Below are 22,791 nucleotides of genomic sequence, written 5' to 3'. Positions count from 1 at the left end.
ATCAGGTACTATGTTAATCTTATTAATATTTCAAATATTTTTAGATTTCAGTTTGCAATTTGCAGAAACTTGAAATTTGCAAGAGTTCTAAAAAGACAAAAGTTTGTTATGTCTGGCATTAATTATGATTCTGATATTTTTTCACTTGATTATTGAAAACATAGATTTTCCCTTTTGACTGACATTAACCAAACTTTTTTTTCTTACAAAGAATAAAAGTATCAATTTAGACTAAACTATTTTTATGCAGTATCAAGATTTTTATTTTTCATTCAGGGTGGTGATAAAAAAAAATGATGGAATGAAAGAATGTCTCTACTTCTTAGAAGTAATACCCAGTCGAGTAATCTTCAATATTAATAAATACTAAAGCCAGGATAAAGAAGTGTCAAATGATGTGATTCTAAACTTTTTCCAGGTAAGTTGTTTCAAATTCAAATGAATAATTTTTATAGACCATGCATTTATTCTGGTATGTTGAGCATACTAATACATAAGGTAACTAAAAAGACATGTTGAATGACTGATTTAATAAATGAATGAATAAAACATGATTAAAAAAAACCTTCCCCTAAATTAATTTTTCATGAGAAATCATATTTAATGATTGTCCTTGACATCTGCCAGTCTGTACTCACTCTGAAGTGAAGAAAACGATATCACTAACTGTAAGGAAGGGACCTGATATACCCAGCTAGTTTATTGTCCCTCTCCCATTTGCGGGCAACCAGGCACACACAGGAAACACAGATTCTGGTGTGTTATTCCATCTAAACAATTTATAGTGCCATCACCCTACGTGTATCCTTCTGAGCTTGAAACTGTTTATTTCTGGGATGCGATGTCAGGCAGCCTGTTGTAGCCGTATGTGTGCTACATTTTCCAATCTCTTAATTAGCATTTTTATTTGCATCTACCCAAATTCTTGTTAGCTCTCAGTTTGGTTAAAACTCACATGTGGAGAAAACATGTAATTTATTGACCCTATCAATCCATGTAGATAATGTTACCATTGCTTCAAAAGAGAATGGATCATCAATTATTCAAATTACCAATGGAAACTGTGTTGAATTTATAAAAATAGATGTGAACAGAAAAGTACCTAATCCATGTTACCATCTGAATATATGTTACATGTTTTGAACTATTCCATGAGAATTTTCTGTCTAATTAGAATTTTCTATATATAGAGACAAATTTGTATAAAATTATTTGTCCTTTATACTTATTCTCAGAAAAACTGAGAGGATATAAACTCAAGTAAGTACAAACTTAGCACAACTAAGCCCATAATAGATGCTCAATAAATAATACTATACTACATGAAAATTTCTTATCTGAACAGGCCTTCTTGTTCTACACCATAAACAAGATTTCTCAGCATGCTTGTATAATAAAAATATGTATCTGTATGACACACATTTGCTTTTCATGATATACTAAATATTACATTTCTATAAATAATGCCAAAGGAATATAATGTAATGGTTTAATATTTATTATACCTATTCTTGACTAAAATGTATTCTTGAAAAATAAATCCTGTACAAATACATTTTATCTTTAGTAACTAGTGTCTCCAACTATGTTTTACTGTTACAGTATTTTTATAGATCTGATGATCTACATGCCCTACATTAATTAATTTCATTTCTTGCTTGGGATTCTTTTCATGTTGGTTCTAAAAATTAAGTTAATAAAAATTAAACCTTTAATAGCTTTCTTAACCCAATTATTCAAACTGAAAGCATATAAGCAAAAACCCAGTAGTATAATTCTATCCAAACATTTAAACAACAAAATCAGTAAAAAAAAAAAAAAAAAAAAGAAAAAAAAAAAGAAAAGAAAAGAAAAAGAAAAGAAAGAAAGAAAATCCTCTTTCACATGAATTGTCTTAAGTTCCCTGAAGTCAAATTCAGTAGATAGTTTAAAAATGAAAATAATAAAGTTTTAAAATGCAAAAGGTGCTATAGAGTAATCTTTTAAAACCTAATGAAAACACAGAATCCACATGAGAATTACAACAGACCTTTCAGTGTGCTGCACAAACACGTGACACATTATTAAGCAAATATAATTAAGGACAAGGGAGCTGGACTTTTTTTTTTTTTTTGTAACTTTAGCTGCACATATGGAGTATTTTGTTTCACTTCTGGTTTACTTTCTTTTAATCAAAGACCCCCACTGTAATGCCTTCACACAGGGCTCAGTGTTGTGGATACCATGGAAACCATAATTCTGAATGTCCTAACTTGTGTGATTAAAATTTAGCACAAAGTAACATTGATAGTCTCCCTCATTTCCACTACCACCAATATCCAATTCTAATTAGCAGCACAATAGCGGGTTTGGAAGGAATAAAGAGCTCTGACTACTGTATCCTCACATTGCCAGTTATTCACAGGGAATCTCGTGAACAATATATAGTGATGGTTCTCTTTTACAAAGTGCCGGATTTAAACAGAGGGATTATTTCTAGTTGTCTTTCCAGTCTCCTCTACAAAATAAAGTATATTGTTTTTCTCCTTTTTACATACTATAGATTATTTGTGTTCTATATTTCATTTGCCTGTTCGACTGGAGCAAAAACTTTTATAATAGACTAATAATATACAAAGGAAATAAATGAAACTATATGATATCTTTGTTTCTCAAATCCACTTGTATTAAATATTTTCATTCCTATAATGATAACACTTCTCTCTTCAACATGGAATTAACCCTTCTAGATGCATCATTAAGATATAACGTATGCAAAACCTTTTTACTTAACCGAGGTTTCAAAATTCAACTGGATCTTTTTTCTTCCTTTTTTTTAAAAAATGAACATTCTAATAGGAGCTAATAAGCTCTTGGTACTCCATTAAGGAAATATATGCTCTCTTGCTGCTTATTTTAAGTTGCAGAAAATTATATTGTCTCGGGGGCACACTTGCGCTGATCATGGGCCCTGCTACTCATTGCCTCTACCTATATGTAAGTCAAATTCATTGCATTAGTCAAAACAACATTTTAAATTTGGAAATTATACTCTGTCATTTTGATTGAGCTTCTTGTCTACCTTATTATATATAAGAGCAAACATGAATGACATTCCTCCCCACTCCTAAAATCCCAAAGGAAATTAAGTTTATAGAGCAAGAGGGAATATTTTAATGTTAAACACTCAGAGTCAGGAAGACACCTTCGTCATTCAGCCCAATGCTCTCAAATTGTAGGGGAGAAGTGAGGCCCATAGAGCTTAAATGATACCCTGAATAGGTCAAGAATTACCAGAACCAGTACTAGTAGTTTTAAGTATTCATTTAGAATTTTTATTCATTCACTACAGAAGAGACACATTTCTTTATTATTAGTTCATCCCTTTTTCTACCTTTATTTACCAACCTAAACACCTTAGAGCATTTGTAAAATTAACCTTTAAAATTAATGGGATTAACCCAAAAGATGAAATAGGGATAACTAATAATATTTATAATTTATGTTATTTAAAAAATTTGAGCTCATGCTGAGTATAATCTGCTTTTAAGATTAGATCCTTAGCCATAAAACACACTTTAAAATCATTTCTAAACTACTCTGAAGTACCCTTTACTAATTAATATTAATTCCTACTGTGAATAACATAAATATCACCTCTAGAGTGTCACACAGTTCATTTAATGTTATTTATCTATTAGTAAAGATCTGACTATTAAATGAAGTAAGCAACTTTACTTCAAATACTTTTTTGACATTTGGATAAATACTAATTAAGTAATGTTTGACTCTATGAACAATTTCTATTTCTGTATATGTTTTCTTTACAAACAATGGATTGTCTTGTTCTATAAATACTCCATTCAGGAATTTTATTTGTAATTAGAATGTGTGAATAAATTCAAGTAACCCAGTACAAGTTATTCTTCCTTTACAGTATGAAAGGATAAAGAAAGGACTGGTGTGTGGGAGGGTGTATGTGTGTAGAGGGGAACCAGAGGTTAGGAAGACACTTGTGGAAGGAGAAAAAGAGATGAACTTGTAAAAGAGAAGAAGAAAGGAAAGAGAAAAGGAGATTCCTTTATTTACATGTGTTCTACATCTGATTCAGTTTTAAAATAAATATTAGACTTTGAAAGATCCTTTAACCAGGTTAGTTCATATTTCAGGAGTCTACCAATAAAGTCAAAATGTAAAACAAAACAAGAAAGACAGTGCTCTATACCAGAGGCTCCATAAATACAGTTAGTGGGTAAAAGCCAGGAAAGGCATAGAAGACATTACTTTACAAAGTAATAATAAATCAGATAAGGTTGATAGAACTATCATGAATTAATCTTGCTAACCAAGAACCAAGTCTGGATGAAGACTTTGAATATGAAATTATTTGCCACGTTTTAAGTGTTACTAGATTAGGAAAAATATGATAGCTTATTTCAGTGAAAAAGAATATATCCTTCAAGTGGGACTGTCCTGGCATTTACTGTCAATACATTTACAGTGGCTAATAATTCTCACTGCATGATATCTAAGGAGGAGGGGTCACTTAAAATGGGTATTTTTTCAATCAATCAATATCCAAAATTCAATTGTTCCTTCATTTAAATTTGTGGGTGTATCAAAAAGGACACTGACAAATTTTTAGGATTAAAGTTTTAGTGAAACACTGTTCAATGATCTTTTTTCTCAAGGCAAAGTAAAATATATGAAAGCTAAATCACTTTATTATTTCATCATTCAGAAGTTAGCCTTCTGGGTATAATAAAAATATTTCTAAAATAACATGAAAAATGGATCACTTCAGAAATTTCAACAGAACATCTATTTACAAAATCCAGATTTACGAACTAGTTCAATCTACATAGTATTATTGCTCTCCACTTCCCAATTTATAACTCACCCATTCTATTTCTAGAACTATACACTCAATCCATTTTTTGGAGTAAAATACAGAAGAGTAAAATCTTTAATTTAAACTTTAAAATCTCTTATTTGAAAAAAAAATGATTCTTAAAGGTAAGAGATTCAACATAACCCCACCTATTCCCCGGCCCCCTGCGCCCCCCCGCCCACCCCCCTGCCTCTCGCCCCCAGGAGCCTGAATAGATCCTTTAAGGTTTTCAAAATTTTTTCCCCAGGAGATTAACAAGTCCTGCGTTTTTCACATTTTCCTGAGGTAGGTACTCATATGTAGCACTTGGAAAATTCAAGGAACAAAACAGCACAAGTCTCAGCCAGCATCTTAGAAACACTGGTGTTCTAGCTCTCTTACAAGAGAGGTGAGGAAATAGCATAGCTAACTAAGAACTAGAGAGGTAGGCAGATGCTGGGAAATTCACAGTCCTCTGGAGGTTTATGAAAATATTCCATGAAATCTCCAAAAATTACGTTTTCACATTTCCATATCGCCACATTTGCCCCATTTCCCTTTTGGATAGCTTTTCAAGCATTTGTTTTTAATGCTAACCAGACCAGGGAGTAGAGTCTCTCCTCAGTCATCTGTCTTATTCCTTAATTCTTTTCATAAAAGTATTCGAAATTCAGAAAATTTTGTGAGAATAGCAACAAGGCAAAATTGCTACAGAAAAAAGAAGCTGTATTAATACTCAAGTAAGAAAAAGTTTGTTGTTTAAATGTCCTAAGTTTATATAATTCTATAATACTTGCTGAATGATGATATGACTTAATATTTTGTATAAAAGCAAACTGATAAAAAACTACAGTATTAGTGTTACATATTATAGTTTTAGATACATTTATTATATTGAAAACAAATAATTAAATGTAAAACTTTATTCTACTATATCAAAGTTCCATTCCTCTCAGTAGTGAAAGTAACAATCTTTCCCTAACTAGATTAATGAGTTATCAAGTAATTACATGGAAACATGTTTCATAGGTACAAGAGACATTTAGTGATGTGAATTTGAATGTGAGAGGTATCAAAAGGCCAGTATGAATGCATGTCATTAGTGTACTTATAAACTAATATATTATCTAGAAAACAAATAGATTTACAGTAAATTTTTAGTAACTACATTATATATCCGAATAACAACAATAAATATGCTTCTCCCTTAATGAGTTAAAGTTGGATGTGGCAGAAGAGACAGGACTGGTGTGTTGGTTATTCTTCATTTTTACCTGTCCTGTCTAATATGTTGTCAGAACAAAGACCTTTAAATGATAAAACGCTCAAAAAATCAATTCAAGTGAATCAAGTTGGCAAAATTTGCAAATGTAAGTCAAAATAAGAGTCCCTTCTTCCATGTTAACATAACAAATGTCTTTTAATGTAATTCGATATGTTTACTCCCATCAAGGTAAAAAATACCCAACTTTGGTTGATCAAGAACATTATAAAAGATAGAAATAATTTCTTATTTTAAATTAAAAACTTATTATCTTTAATGGCAGAAATGGACCAGCATTATAATTGAGTTTGCATTCTATATTTTATTATTTTATTTATTTATTTCTTGAGTTAAGAAAGACATCAATTTGTTGTTCTACTTATTTATGCATTTATTGGTTAATTTTTGTGTGTGCCCTGACCAGGGGTCCAACCTAAAACCTCAGTGTACTGGTATTTGGGTAGACACTAAGCTATCTGGCCAGAGCCTGCGTTCTAGTTTTCAAACTTTAATACATATATAATGAAGGGGAAATGTAATGATTTTAATTACAAACTTTATTAACAGTTCCTTTTCTGCTATAGCTAAAGCTAAAAAGAAATACTTGTCATTGGAAATCAAGTATACACAGGAATTGTGAAGAGCATTTGGGTGAAAGGCACACTGTAGGTAGCACTTCACAAATAAATCCTTCCACTCTTTAACTAAAAATAGGCTATAGTAAATGCAATTTAAAAATGATCTCAAGTCAGATGTGGTCTTCAATTTATGGTGAATACAGTTTGGTGGACACCATTAGCTCATTATTTTCTCATTTGCCTCTTAACGTGAGCACAATGTGCTCTCTCAGAAGATGGGATAAAAAAACAACCTATTAGTGTCACTCTTTCAAAACTAACAGTTAAGCTATACCCCTCCATATCAATGTTTTAAAAATTGTTTTACATTAAACACTGTTGACATTCCACTATAGTCCATGCCAGTTAAAAGCTTTTCAGCTACCTTATAATTTTCTCTTTTTTTAACTTTTATTTATTTGTTTATTGATTTCAGAGAGAAAGGGAGAGAGATAGAGAGATAAAAACATCAATGATGAAAGAGAATCATTGATTGGCTGACTCCTGCATGTCAGGGGTGGGGCAGGGAGAACTGAGCCTGCAACCTGGGCATGTACCCTGGCCTGAATCAAACCTAGGACCCTTTAGTCTGTAGGCCGACACTCTATCCACTGAGCAAAACCAGCTAGGGCTAATTTTTTTATCTTTTTCAAATGGGTTACAACTGGATATTTATTACAAGAAAACTTTGTTTTTATATTTTGCTGAATGGATATAATAACATATAATAACCCTCCTATTTGTATTATATTTATTGTATAGGAATAACCTAATAATATGCTTAAACTTCAAGGAGAAAATATACCAACTGAGATAAAATACAACTGAAATAATGTAGTACAGTAAAGCTAAGTTATTAGAAATTATCTATACAACTGTTTGCCCAGGGATAACTTTTCAGAAGCTATATCTATAGCTAAGGTTGTTTTTTTTAATATATTTTATTGATTTTTTACAGAGAGGAAGGGAGAGGGATAGAGAGTTAGAAACATCAATGAGTGAGAAACATCGATCAGCTGCCTCCTGCACACCCCCTACTGGGGATGTGCCTGCAACAAAGGTACATGCCCTTGACTGGAATCAAACCTGGGACCCTTCAGTCCGCAGGCCAACGCTCTATCTACTGGGCCAAAGCAGTCAGGGCAATATAGCTAAGGTTTTTAATACATTTCCACCTCTCTTGTCCTACTAGCAAAGCTTTGCAAAGGTGGTATCAGAGGGAATTATCGCTAAAATAGTAACTGGTAAAGGTGTAATGATCAGTAATGTTAGCTTTCTTTGGATATTTATATATGCTGAGAATAAACATTGAACTTTCAACTACTTATCACTAGATTATCCATAAACTGTCAGTCCAAAAATATTGCTAATCTAGTATATTTAATCAGTGATGAAATTAAATTGAAATGAAAAAATCTATTAAAAACTTCACTTGTGGAATAATTAATAACAAAAAGTATTTCTTTACTTGTGGCTGAGAACACTGAGATGCAATATAACAAAAAGTGTTTGTCTACAAAATTCAATATCTTCACTGAAATTTATAATGGAGAGATTACATGATTACACATGCATTACAACCAAGTTTTACAAAAATCTAGCCATTCACAATTTTTGGCAACAAAACCAGCAAACAATTACTTGCTTCCATTACACTTGTAAGAGGCAATTTGAGAAGCTACTCCCTAGGAATTAAATTTTGTGTATAAACATTTTAGTTAATTGCCTTATTGTTCTCAGAACATTGAAGGCAGCACTAAACCAAACCAAGAAATCCAATTTCTTTATTTCTTTTTTTTCTCAAGCAATTAAATTCTCTTTCACTAACACATTTTAGACCCAAGGAAAAATGCACATATTATATACTAGATGGATTGGACAGATATAAAAGAAACTATTATTTAAGTATAAAATTTATAATGTTTTAAAGAAAAAAAATGCAGTTCTCCCAGGACAAATAATTTCTAAAAGTATATATTTCAAAGATTTATGTAAAAGTGCACTGCTGAGAGCAGTGGTGTTTTGAACAGTTCACAGAATGCTGTAGCTATTCGTTCTAGCCCTCTCTTCATATTTTTTATCAGACTGTCTTATCCACCTTTAATGCAATGAATCTCTCATATACCTAAGAGATGTTGTTCTTTAAAATAACAGTATCACATTAATATCTGTATAATTATAACATGTAATAATGTAAAAATGGTTTGTTAACATGTCCTCAGATTTCTTCTTTAGTATCTTTACCTGATACTCTATCATTCAGGAAAAAATATATTCCCCAGCACAGGTCATTCATTATTCTCTCTTAAAATGTCCATTCTCTCTTCTCTAGTAAAATCAATCCCCTATGCTACCACTTCTGCAAAACTTTCCCAAGGTCTTTTATTCTGAATTAATTGCTCCCTTTTCCTCATGCTTCTATTATGGTACTCAAAATATTACAGTAGAGCTAATTATACATATTGCTGTACTCCCATCTAGTCTTGATCTTCTCGAGGTCAGGATAGCATAGTCACTACTCCAGAACTTAGCAAAGGTCTTATGCACACTACACACTGATATAAGATGTACTAAATAATTACATGTTGACATAAATTACAATTGGGTTGTAATCTTCATCCTCGTCAAGATTTATGATGACATTCCTCAGTCTTTGAAATATGTTAACGTAATGAAGTAGTAGTTATTCTGTATTAAGCAAATATGGAGTTATTAGTTATTAATAACCAAAGGTGATTTTTTTAATCAGATTCCTCTTCTTATGAGTATATAAGCTTGAAATTGTTTAGAATAATGGATATTTACTCTGAAAAAATGGAGAGTTTAGTATCACTCCTGTTTCATAATTAATGAGGGACATTAATTTAAAACATTTTTTGACATTGAAAACTCTGATAATTTTTTTAATAATAAATTTCAAAATCCTATAATACTAACAAATGGGGATATGAGTTTACATTTACCCTTGTATTTAATTAATATAAACCAACATCCAGAATTTTTTAATTATTAAATTTTTGAAAAACAATTAGGGAAATCAATGATTATAATACCTTCAAGCTTTCTGGAATACTTAGTGGATTTTTTCCAAGCACAGAAACTAATTTTCAAAGTCATATATATTTTTTAGGTTTCTGAAAATATATTATATATATCCTTATTTCCTAACAAGTTATATTAAACACACACACTTTTTCTTCTGAATGACCCAAGATCATCATAGAATTGCAGCATCCTATTTTTTTATAAAAAGCAAGAATGTCCTTTATGGATAATCTAATGCTGTTCTCACTAATTGGACAAATGAGAATTCTACAATCCAGAGAGATTATATGATGTGCCCTGGGTCTCACAACAAGTTAATGGCAAGACCAGGCCTAGAGTGAAGGAAATTTGACCCAGCATTCTTCCTAATAAAAAACACATTTGCAAAATGGGTATCACTCAGAGCCTCTTAGATACAGAATGAAACTTTGCTCTGATATAGAATAGATTCAGCCTGCTATATTTACTAAATTTTTCTGACTTTTAATGCTTATTTATTACCTATCTTTAATATACTATATTAGATTCATATTAGTTTTCACTATTTCTTTTTTTTAAATAATTTGGTAAACTTAATCTGCTGGGTCTTAGATGCTGGATGACCACATCTGTTAAAACATATTGTAAATATATTCTCAATGAGGGCCTTTTCTATGTAAATGAGCTTTGGATAGAATAAAAGATCTAAAATACATCTAGAACAGAAACAGTTAAGCTGTAGTTTCTGTGGTTAGTTGTTTTGGGATTATTCATTAAAGGCATCAAGATACACTCCTTAAAAAAGTGAATATCAAGAAAGGAAAACTAATAAAAACTTCTTTTTACACTTAGATGATGTAATTTTTCCTACCCAAATGCAGAGACCAATAAAAGCAGTTCTTTCCATAGTCAAGCTAGTTTTTTTAAAAAGTCACTATTTTACTCAGCACTTGAAGTGTAAAATTTTTGCACAACTCCAATTTATATAATAGCAATGGCACCTAAAATAGAAATAAAGTATAAATGGGAACAAAATATGGTAAGAGAAATAAAACAAAAATAATTTTAAAAATAAATATATACATTTATCACATGACCCAATCCAACTCTTGGGTATTTATCCTAGAGAAATAAAAATGTATGTGTATACACACATGCACATACATACAGCATATAAATGTTTATAGGAACTTTATCATCACCTAAAAATTAGAAACAACCCAAATTTCTTCAACAGGTAGATAAATAAAAGAAATGTGAGACATCCACAAGATAAAGTGCTGCCCAGCAATAAAGAACAAATACATTATTTATATCCTGCCAAACAAGGATGAATCTCAAAGGCATTATGATGAAAGAAGCCAGTCTCAAAAAACTTCCTACTATATGGTTCATTTATAGGACATCTGAAAAATACAAAAATATAGGAATGAAGACAGATACATGGTCGCTAGGGGTTAGGGACAGAGAACTACAAAGGGGCAGCATGAGGGAATTTTTAGGTGATCAAAATACTTTGTACCCTACTTGTGAGCAAACACAATTCTATCAAATCTTACATCTCAGAACTGTACATAGAAAACAAACAAACAAACACAAGCACTGATAGACAGCCAGATACCTAGACAGACAGACAGATGACAGTCACAGTTACATGGGTATATAAGTATGTTAAAATTGCTCAAACATTTACAATGGGTAATTTTAAAGGACCATACTCAATAAAAATTTTTAAATGTGAACACTCAATTTAAAAAATCATGAATTCCCTGTCCTATAAAAAATTTGAGAGTAATAGACTCTTTTTACTTTCTAGCGGTGGCACAAAATCCCCAATCTATAAATATTTACAGCATAGAGCAGCTCTCATTCTATTCAATATAGCACCCCTGGTTCAGGAGAAAATAAGCAGCCTTTTCTGAACCATGATAAAATGTTTCCCATGCCATGGATTAGAGGCAACAGAGGGCAGTTTCAGATAAAGGAGATCTGGTGAAGTACAAGGATGAGGACATAAGTTTCTCTCTGGGCCACTGCGGGTTCAGGGCTTATCCATAAAAATCAGAAATGATGGAATGTGAGCATTGCGATTATCTTAGAGGTTATACGTCCTGCACACCTCGCTGTTTAGCACTTTTCTGAATGAAATACGAACGTTTTAAGTTGAGGTTGATGGCTCAGGTAAGTGGTAAGGAGCATGCTACTATACAAAGAAATTGAAATTTGTAATTAATACACAAAGAAAATTGTATTTTTACATTTAAAATGATTTTCTGCCTTAATTTTAATAAGACATTTCCTAAATGACAAGCTTTCATCAGACATTTAAAATATAACATTTAAAATGATTAAAGAAAGGTGAGGATACAGGTAAAGTGACAGCTTCTGAAAGTGAATCCTGATTTTTTCACATGTGTATCAAAAGCTTTAAAATAACTCCACTGCTATAAGCAGCTATTCCAGGAAATAATCACTTATGTACCAAAAGATTTATATGAATATATGCCTTCCTCAGTAACATTTATGATGAGTAAAATGTAGTGTGATGCTAGCAAAAAGGTACTTGGCCATGTTATAAAGCAATAAATATGTTTATGTTTATTTATTTAAAAGATAACTAAGAATTTACACCAAACTGTTAATCATGGATTTCTCTGGAGATGGGATAATGGACAACAGTAATATTCTCTCTTTGCAACATTTTCTAAATTTTCCATAATGAGTATACATGAATTTTATAACATAAAATATAATATTAAATATTTATGGTTAAACGGTTAGATTATAAAATTTAGTTATAATAAAACATAAAAAAATGTTAGCAGAGACCTTTAGTGAGAAAAGCTATATGCACCAAAAACATGTAATAATAAAAGCATACTATGCTAATTAGACCAGATGTCCTTCCGGATGTCCTTCTAGATGTCCTTCCAGATGAAGCTGGGGCTGCGAGGGAAGCCCAGGTCCTGAGTGCCAGAGGGAAGCTGATGCTGGCAGCCAGGGGAAGGAAGGCCTACTCTTGCACGAATTTCGTGCATCAGGCCTCTAGTACTAATATAAGGATATTCAGTAATTGGTTATACTTCTTTAACTGTTGTAAAATTATTAAAAATAGGTTTTATTTTTGTATTCCTGTGGTTTTGCATGTGCTCCATTTGCTGTTCATTGTTTCATAGTCAATTCTGTGGTGTAAGCAGTGGCTGACAACGTTTGCTCTGCTCAGCTGACTGGCAGCTATCATTCCAATGCCAGACTTATCTTTATGCAAATTTTCCAAAAGGTCACCATTTATGCGTGTAAATTCTGAAGGGCACTAACTCTACAGCTGACAGATTCTGACAGCCACTATTTCTCCAAGAATGGAATAAGCAGGGATAACTGTCTGAATAATTAATGTGCTTTTACTCTGCCCATGGCCAGTTTTTACATTCTGCACTTTCTGACTGTATTTTTTAAAATTAATTAGAAAATATTATCTCATAGCAAACCAAAGCTCTCCTTTTGAATTCAATAAACACTGGGTAAAAAAAAGTGAGATACTTTCAGTTCAAAGTGTTATATCTGTAGTGATCTCTCAAACCTAAATATAAAAATTAACATCTCGCTCTGGATATTATTTCTGTAAAAAACAAGCACTATTATTTCTGCATAAACATTATTATATTGTAAACACACACAAAGAATCCTGCTACCTAAAGGTCAGTAAACTATGCCACCCACAATCAGGGTGGCCAGTTTTAAACCTTACACTCATTCCACTGAGACTTCAACTTTCTCTATTGAAATGCAATCTTCCACTAAGACCTCTTAATTTGACCTCTGAAGAGGCTCAAATTTGTTATTACCTCTAAATCCCCAATCTTAATTATACCTCACCTGAGTTGTTATAAATATTCCCAGATAATCCGCCTGCTTTTAGCCAAACAGTCACCGACATACCTCCAAAGTTAAATCTCTAATATCCAAAACCATGAGGAAAGGAAAAACCAAACAAAACACACACACATAAAACAACAACACAAAAACAGAAACTAAAATATATTACAAGGAAAAATATTTAGAATATATTAATTAATTAATGGGAAGAGATCACCAACAAAATTATATGTAATGTGGTAATATGTGGTCTGGAGAAGAAAACAGGGGAAGAGGGCAGAGGGTGTCTCCAGGCAGTTTCAGTTTTAAATAGGGTGTTCAGGATCGGCTGCCATGAAAAAAGAATTGGCACAGGGAACAAGGGCTAAGGTACAGCGGCTTTGTGTGTTCAGCAAACTACAGTGTACACGGGGCAGCGGGAGTAGACAGAAGGTTGAAGATGAACATGTCTCTGAATGAGGTAAAATAAAGACAGTGGACAACAACAACAAAAAGGCTGTTATAATTCCCCAGGCGAGAAGGGACTGTGATATGGACCACAGTGGTAGCCAAGGAGGTGATCATAAGTCAGAGAGAAAGTGCAGATGTATGTGCAATATGTGCTAAAGAAAATCCAACAATTACTCCAAGGATTTTTGCCTAAGGATTTGGATGAATGAGCCATTAACCAAAACTTTTCTTGGAGTGACGTTTCTGAATAGGCTTTGTAATTTTGAAAACTAGTTTGACACTGAGGTTAAATACATTCCAAGAGGTCATTTACTGTGGACAGTATTTCTCCAGTACATCTTTCCTTTGAGGTTTAAGAAATTATTATAGAAACATGTAATTCTTAGAAATGTCAAACTAACTCTATTCCAAACGCTACGTTGAAGCAGAGGACAAGGTCTAGCTTCAAAACTCCACTTTCCTCTCAGATTTTCTTTTGTATCTTATTAAAATAGAATTTGAGGTTCTTACGATTAATAGTGGTAGGAGGGGTTGACCAGTCTACAAAGGCACATGAGAGAAGTTCTGGGAGTCATGGATATGTTTTTTATCTAGACTTTGGTGGTATCTTACACAATGTGATGTGTTTATGAAAACAAAATTATGAATTAAAAAAGAATGAGTTTATTATGCATAAATTTTACATCAATAAACCTGATCTTTTTTTATTTATTTTATTGAATTTTTACAGAGAGGAAGGGAGAGGGATAGAGAGTTAGAAACATCAATGCGACAGAAACATCAATCGGCTGCCTCCTGCACACTCCCTACTGGGGATATGCCTGCAACCAAGGTACATGCCCTTGACCGGAACCGAACCTGGGACCCTTGAGTCCACAGGCCGACGCTCTATCCACTGAGCCAAACCAGTTAGGCCAACCTGATTTTTTTAAAAAATCCAGCAAGTATTATAAATTGGCACATGTTGGAAAAGCATATATGTTGTCCAAGTGTGAAGTGAATGTCTCATATTACATAATATGTTCTAACACTTATCTCCTCTGATTAAAGCAATGTTCCTCAGGCCATCTTCCAATAGCATTTGCTGACACAAGAATACCTCTTTCTTTGTTGCCATGCGATTTCTCTTGCATGATTTCAGCCATGTTCACCACAGCAGAAAGAACTAGGGTTTCCCCAATGACTTTATTCTTTCCCTGCAGGAAATCTCAAATAAGGCTTCTAAACATTTATCATAAAGTTTGATAGAAACTTGTAGATGACTCAATTGAACATTACTTTAAACATTACTGAAAATGCCAGAGAAGTTTGCATCTGTGTTTCAGATATTAATTAAGAATAATCTTGGCTATTCTTATTGCTGTATACTATCATTCACTTACACCTCAAGACAAAATATGTACTTAGGACAAGTTTAATCACTTATGATATACGAGACAAAGCCCTATTTTACAATCTCCTTGTTAATTTTAAGTGTTTAGCTAGCTCATTAATAAATCTGAGGTTATTAATGTTTATATCATACTAGAGGCCCAGTGCACGAAATTCGTACATGGGTGTGGTCCCTAGGCCTGGCCGGCAATCGAAGCGTGAGTGTCTGGCATGGAAGGGCAGGTCCTAGCTCACCTCTGAGCCCTGGGCAGCACCTGGTCCCCAGGGCTCACGTGTGCCCCCCTCCACCTGAGTCACAGCACCCGAGTTGAGTCCCCATGTGGAGATGCAGTGAGCGCAGCCGGACTCCATGACCAGGGTGCAGTGGGGCCTCTAGACCACCCAGCAGTGCCACACAGAAGCCGGGCGGGCGGCGCACTCTCTCCTGGCCAGCCTGGCAGATCAGCTCCTGCATGAACCCACAGGGAGCCCGAGTGGCCCCTGCAGTCCCAGCGGCTGCAGCCTGGCTCATCCAGGAGAAGCCGCGTGGGTGCGGGGAAGGCTCCTCATGGGCTTCAGGACCTGGCATCCTGGGGGAGGGTAGAGGGTGGAGTGAGAGTGAGCTTGGCGGACACCGCACATTCTGACCGCACCTCCATCCCCGTCACCCATGCCCCCAGGTAGCCGGCAAGAGGTCAGAGCATGTCGCCAACACCCACCATGCTCCGTGCCGCTCCCTGGTGGTCAGCGCATGTCATAGTGAGCAGTTGAACACCTGGTCTCCTGGTCGAACAACCACCCGAGGGGACAATTTGCATATTAGGCTTTTATTATATAGAACAATGAATCTGAAAAATATCCTATAGTAGGAGTAGGAAAAATGTCCTTTTTTTTTTTTTAATTGTAGACTTGGGCAAGTAGTAATCAAACAATCTACATTTTGTAATTTTTATTTAACACTTCATAAAATCAACTGTCTAAATATGAGGACTAGTCTATTTAAAATTGATAATAATTCCATGAATGCACTTATCCAAACACATGCAACATCAATACACTAAAATACTCTTAAAAATAAACATTGTCATCAAAATCCAATGAGATTCTACTTGACATCCATTTGGATGGCTATAATCCAAATGACAGACAGTAATAACTTTTGGCAAGGATATGGTGAAATTGGAACACTCATGTATTTCTGGTGCAAATGTAAAATGGTGCAGCCACTTTGTAAAATAGTCTTGACATTCCTCAAAAGGTAAAATATAGTTACCAGATCACCCAGCAATTTTACCCCATGTATAGATCTAAAAGAAATGAATACATAAAACTACACAAAAACTTATGCATAAATACTTATGCCAGCATCATTCCCAATAGCCAAAGCATGTAAAAAACCCAAAGTCCATCAACTAATAAACAGATGAAAAATGTGATATATACATATCCTGTAATAGAATGTTATTCAGACATAAAAAGAAATTAAGTACTAATTCACACAAGTATGAAACTTAAAAATATTATGTTCAGTGAAAGAACCATACAAAGGGCTACGTATTATATAATTCCATTTCTGTGGTAAATCCACAGAGGCAGAAAATATATTAGTTTGCCAGAGGAGGGGAAAGGGGAGGGAAGTAACTTTTCATGAGTACAAGGTTTATTTTAGGAATGAAAGAAATGGTTTGGATTAGACAGTGGGAATGCTCATACAAACTTTGTGAATATACAAAAACCCACTGAATTATATACATAAAAAAGGTGAATTTATGATACATGAATATTTCAGTTAAAAAACAAGGAAGCAAATACTGCCAATCATTCAACGCCATGCAACACTGTAAAAGTTCCTATGATTCCTACAGAAACTTTATATTTAGGGGACTATAACAGTCATTATATTAAATGGTATAAGACCTTAATTCTTTTTTATTTTCCTCCAGGAGAGGTTCTAAAATGTTCTACTCAAAACTCTATGGGTACCATTAAATTAATAATCCATTCTAGGAATTAGGATGGAAAATTAAGCTTTATTATGGCAAACCTGATATTCCATGGACTGTTCCAAAACTATTTTTCCAGACTCATCTCTTAACATTGTCCAACCACATGTGCCTAATCCTTTAGCCACACCAGACATGTCAATCCTTCATTTGCCATCCCTTGCTCCTTCATGTCCCTTTTCACAAGCTATTCTATTGGCCTGGAATGCATGACCTCACCTTCCCTGCCTTAACAACGCCTCAGTGAATTTCACAGCTTCCATGAGGTCTTAAGAGCCTCCACCAAAAGTGACCTGCACCCCCACCTTTTTGTCTTAGTTTGTCCTTGACTTTTTAAAAATGTATATAATAATTTCCATAGAGTTTCAATTTCCCACCAGCATTTATTTTCTCCAGAGCAAGCAGATCAGATATTGCTTGGCTTTATTTTTTTAAAAAATGATTAAAATAACCTATTTTTGTTTAATTTATTTCTTTCCCTAAGTACCAAAATCCATTTCATATGCAAGTCAGTAACAGAATGTCTGAAAATGTATGTTAATGTATAAATAAGCTAGTAAATATAAATAAAATCAATTCAATCAAATCTATTCTGGAATATAGGAATAATACTAATTTTCATTGTAAATAAATGTGGAAAGAAAGCAGTGACAATAAAACTAAGATAAAAATATCACAAGAAGGAATAACAATTGTACAAGTTAGTGCCTACAAAGGCAAGTGCAGTATTTTTATAGTCTAAGCTACTCATTCCCTTACTCTAAAAAGAAAAATAGAAAACCTTTGAAACAGATTGGTAATAATTTATAAAACATATTATATCAGTAATTCAAAATGAACATGATTTAGTTTAATATGAAGAATAATAAAGTTAATACTTCTAATTTAAGGCTATCTATATATATAAAAGCCAAGCAACCAGAAAGCCAGAATGACCAGAACGTTTGGAACAACCAGTCGCTATGATGAACACTGAGGCCGGCCAACTGGCTCAATCGGGGGGCGGCCCCTCCCCACGGCTGGCCCTGGGTAGAACAGGGATAGGGCCGGAGGCCAACCACCAGCAGCCCCTACCCTCAGCCGGCCCCACCCCCAATCGGTCCCCGCAATCCCAATAAGGGGCAGGGCTGGCCAGCCAACCTGCCTTGTCCCCTCCCCCACACTGGCCTGGCCTGATCAGCCCCAATTTAGGGCGGGCTGGCTGAACCTCACCTGTGCATGAATTAGTGCACTGGGCCTCTAGTCCTATAAAATAAAACCCTAATTTTCAAATCGACTGAACGGCAGAACAACTGGTCATTATGATGCACACTGACCACCAGGGGGAAGACGCTCAATGCAGGAGCTTCCCGCTGGTGGTCAGTGCTCTACCACAGGGGTTACGCTGCTCAGCCAGAAGCCAGGCTCACAACTGGCGAGCGCAGCAGCGGTGACAGGAGCTTCTCCTGCCTTTGAGACAGCGCTAAGGAGTAGCAAGCTTGGCTTCTGGCTGAGCAGGGCTACCACAGGGGGAGTGCCACTCAGCCAGAAGCCGGCTCACAGCTGGTGAGCAAAGCAGCAATGGCGAGAGGAGCCTCTCCCAACTCCACAGCAACACTAAGGACCCCTTGGGGGATGTCCGACTGCCAGCTTAGGCCATCCCCCGAGGTGTCCTGGACTGCGAGAGGGCGCAGGCCAGGCTGAAGGGATTCCCCCCATCCCCCTAGTGCAACGAATGTTGTGCTCTGGGCCTCTAGTATCCTATATATAAAAAATAAAAAAAAATAAAAAAACCCTAATAGGCTAATTAGACCAAAGAGCTGAACGACCTTCTGGACGAAGCCTGGACTGTGAGAGGCTGCAAGGAAATGCAAGGGCCAGCCGGGCTGCAGGGGCCAAGCCTCTTGCATGAACTTTGTGCATCAGGCCTCTAGTTTAAAATAACTGACATTGTAGACAATACAAAGTTGCTCTCCAGAAATTAATTTCAGTAACTTCAAAAAGACAGGAAATTCCAACTTCACTGTTGAATAATTATTATAAAGGCCTAATTTGTCTTCAAATTGAGGAGACAGAGGTCAGCTATGTGGACAGGGACATGGACCAGGGGGTGTAGGAAATAAAACTAGGTGGAATTTCTAAGGCACCCCAACTGGGCAGGGAGGGCCAGAGGCATGAACTTTAAGATGTAGGGTTATTGCTAAGACAGGAAGCTGCAGATAACCAATCACAAAGCAGTATGGTGTATAAACCAATCCCAAGTATGTTGCTAAGGCAAAATTCCTTGAAAAGACCAATCAGGAGCTGGCAAGGCTGTTTCCACTCCCTAAATTAAAAGGTGCTATTTCCTCTTACCCTCTCTCTTACCCTAAGCATGCAATGGGTTCATTCCTGTGGCAGGAGAGCACATCCCTGCACCCATGTGGCTTATGTCCATGTGGGCCTCCACACATGGCCTAATAGACTGTAATTAGCTTGGATGGAAATTACTCTCCACTGTAACATGGAAAGAAACTCTGGACACTGTCCTGCTCCTGGAACCCCAGCTACACCTTTTCCAGAACAGGCTTCTCCCAATAAACTTTGGTTCCATTAATCGTTTTTGTCCACAACTTCATTCATGACAAGAACCAGGCTCAAAACACACACATTTTTTGGTTTCAAAATGATTTTCTGAAGAACATGCATATATGCATGCTGGCCTAAGGTTATGGTCTTCAAAATCTTTTATGTTGAACTTTATAAATATATTTGTAATAAATAAAAACATTTTTTCTCAAAATAATTTACTTGCTAATATTCATACTTCCTAATATTCACATTTATTGTCAGGGATATGTAATTGAGAACTAGATAAATTAAACAAAAATAACTTTTATTGCATTGGTATACATGCAGCAATTAAAAACAAAATTCTGAATACTTATCAGACATTTAAGATAGTATACCTATTGGCCTTTCCAAAGAGGTAGAGAGCCAATAAAATTATTTTTAGTCGCTCATTTATATTTAATATAGCTGGAATATAATTCCTCACCACAGCAAATACTTTGAACTATATTATTTGCATATTTGTCCACAAGAAATATCAATTGATTTTCCAAAACATGTAAAATTTAACTCTAATAACTCATTATACAATATAAATTTTCAATGTGACACTCATAACAGAATATACAAACTTGAATATAAGTATGTTAAATACACTTGTAAGTTACTAACAAATGGATTGGCAACAATAATCTACTAATTACCTTAATGTGGTTTTCAGTTGTTAAACATCCATGTTTTTTTCCTCCAATTTAGTGAACATTTAAACACTTCTGTAAAAACAAACAAAAATACATTAAATTAATGATGAAAAATACTTTATTTTATGGCTCTAGTTGTAGTACTATTTGAGTAGGTTTTTATATTTTTCATTGTTTGCCAATGTAGTTTTCCCCCACAATGTGTAAGGTACTAGTATAGCAGAAAAACCATGGCATAAAAACAAAATTCGATTTATATGTGACACATTTTCCTCCATGATCTACTTGACTATAATGTTTACTCAGAAAAGGTAATGAATGTGGTACATAAGAAATTTAAAATAGTCTCCTAATTAAAAGAACACATGAATTTTTTCAAACATATTCCGAGATTTCCAATAACTATTCTGGTATGTTGCAACAGGCTCTTCAAGCTAAGAACCTAGGATGCATCTAATCACTTTTACCTAGAGAGAACTGCTGTGGAAAACAAACCAACAAAAACACACACAAAAAAAACCCCCGACAAAACACTGGGAAACTCCGTAGTACATTTTGCTATCTAACCATATATGCATTTTGCTATCTAACCATATATGCACACAAACATACACATTAGCACATATTCTCTATGTACTAATGTGTACATACACTGAGGCTGTAATTATAATAATAACCTAAACAAATTCAGATTTTAATCATATTAGAAAGAAAGAAGTAAAAAATGTAAGTTTACTTAAATGGTAGATTTACAAGAGGGATTGTCTTCATTTTCTTTAAATTTCCACAATGTTTTTGTATTTCTTTTATTATTGTTTTCTTACTGAACTAATAATAAACATGTCAGACATTTCACAAAAAAATGGCAAGATGTCATTCAAGTGTTTCTTTGGAATTTCAATGTTTTCTAATGGTTCTATCAACCAGTCATATCAATTTTTAAACTTTCTGGTGAGTCATAGTGCTTCGTGCAAGCATCAGATGCATTAGTTAACTGTGGTACTTAGTATTTATTATGCTATTAGGAATATTATGCTATTAGCAGGAGGTTAATTAACTATATACATGCCAAACAATGACAGTTCATTACCTATGGATAAGGAATTATATTTTGTCAGAGAGTGATTAGCATAAACTAAAAATTAAGTTCTTTTTGCAGAATCACTATTGATTAAAATTATACATACACACAAATAGAGGAACATATTCAGTAATAAATATATATTTTGTTTAAGGATTTGAAAATATTAAAGCAGTGGAACTCACTCCATTTTTTCTAGTTAGTATCCACCATATACGGCCAATTTGTGAGATTTTTTTTTTTTACCACAAGAGCAATCTAAGTCCATATTTATTTATTTTTTAAATATATTTTATTAATTTTTTACAGAGAGGAAGGGAAGAGAGGGATAGAGAGTTAGAAACATCGATGAGAGAGAAACATCGATCAGCTGCCTCCTGCACACCTCCCACTGGGGATGTGCCCGCAACCATGGTACATGTCCTTGACCGGAATCACACCTGGGACCCTTCAGTCCACAGATTGACGCTCTATCTACTAAGCCAAACCAGTTAAGGCTCTAAGTCCATATTTAAAGGCAGGCTTGCTACTAAACAGGCAATTGAAAGCAATTCTTTAGTCACCTTCTTGTATTTCCCTGCACAACCATTATTTCAACAAATGGAGCATCCTATATAATAAAAGGGTAATATGCAAATTGACCCTAACAGCAGAACTACTTGGAATGACTGGTCACTATGACACACACTGACCACCAGGGGGCAGATACTCAATGCAGGAGCTGGCCCCTGGTGGCCAGTGCACTCCCACAGGAGGCGCTCTGCTCAGCCACAAGCCAGGCTGACGGCTGTCAATACAGCGGTAGTGGTGGGAGTCTCTCCCACCTCCTCAGCAGCTCTAAGAATGTCCTACTGCAGCTTAGGCCTGCTCCCCGCTGGCAAGTGGACATCCTCCGAGGGCTCCTGGGCTGTCAGAGGGATGTCTGATTGCCAGCTTATGCCCAATCCCCTGGGGAGCAGGCCTAAGCCAGCAGGTGGTCATCCGCTGAGGGGTCCCAGACTGTGAGAAGGCACAGGCTGGGCTGAG

At 34.8% G+C, this 22,791-nt stretch overlaps 1 protein-coding gene across 13 annotated transcripts in view; it reads right to left on the bottom strand.

The window, feature by feature from the left end:
* ADGRL3 (adhesion G protein-coupled receptor L3) overlaps positions 1-22,791 on the bottom strand; it is a 770,556-nt gene that overhangs the window by 587,443 nt on the left and 160,322 nt on the right. For all 13 annotated transcript variants that reach the window (XM_036335141.1, XM_036335133.1, XM_036335163.1 and 10 more), the window contains one exon: positions 20,688-20,756. The gene's annotated coding sequence lies outside the window, so the exon portion shown is untranslated. The remainder of the gene's footprint in view (positions 1-20,687; positions 20,757-22,791) is intronic.

The sequence above is a fragment of the Myotis myotis genome, unplaced genomic scaffold, assembly GCF_014108235.1.
Source record: "Myotis myotis isolate mMyoMyo1 unplaced genomic scaffold, mMyoMyo1.p scaffold_m19_p_1, whole genome shotgun sequence".
Classification (NCBI taxonomy): domain Eukaryota; kingdom Metazoa; phylum Chordata; class Mammalia; order Chiroptera; family Vespertilionidae; genus Myotis; species Myotis myotis.
This window is presented reverse-complemented; position numbering and strand designations above follow the sequence as displayed.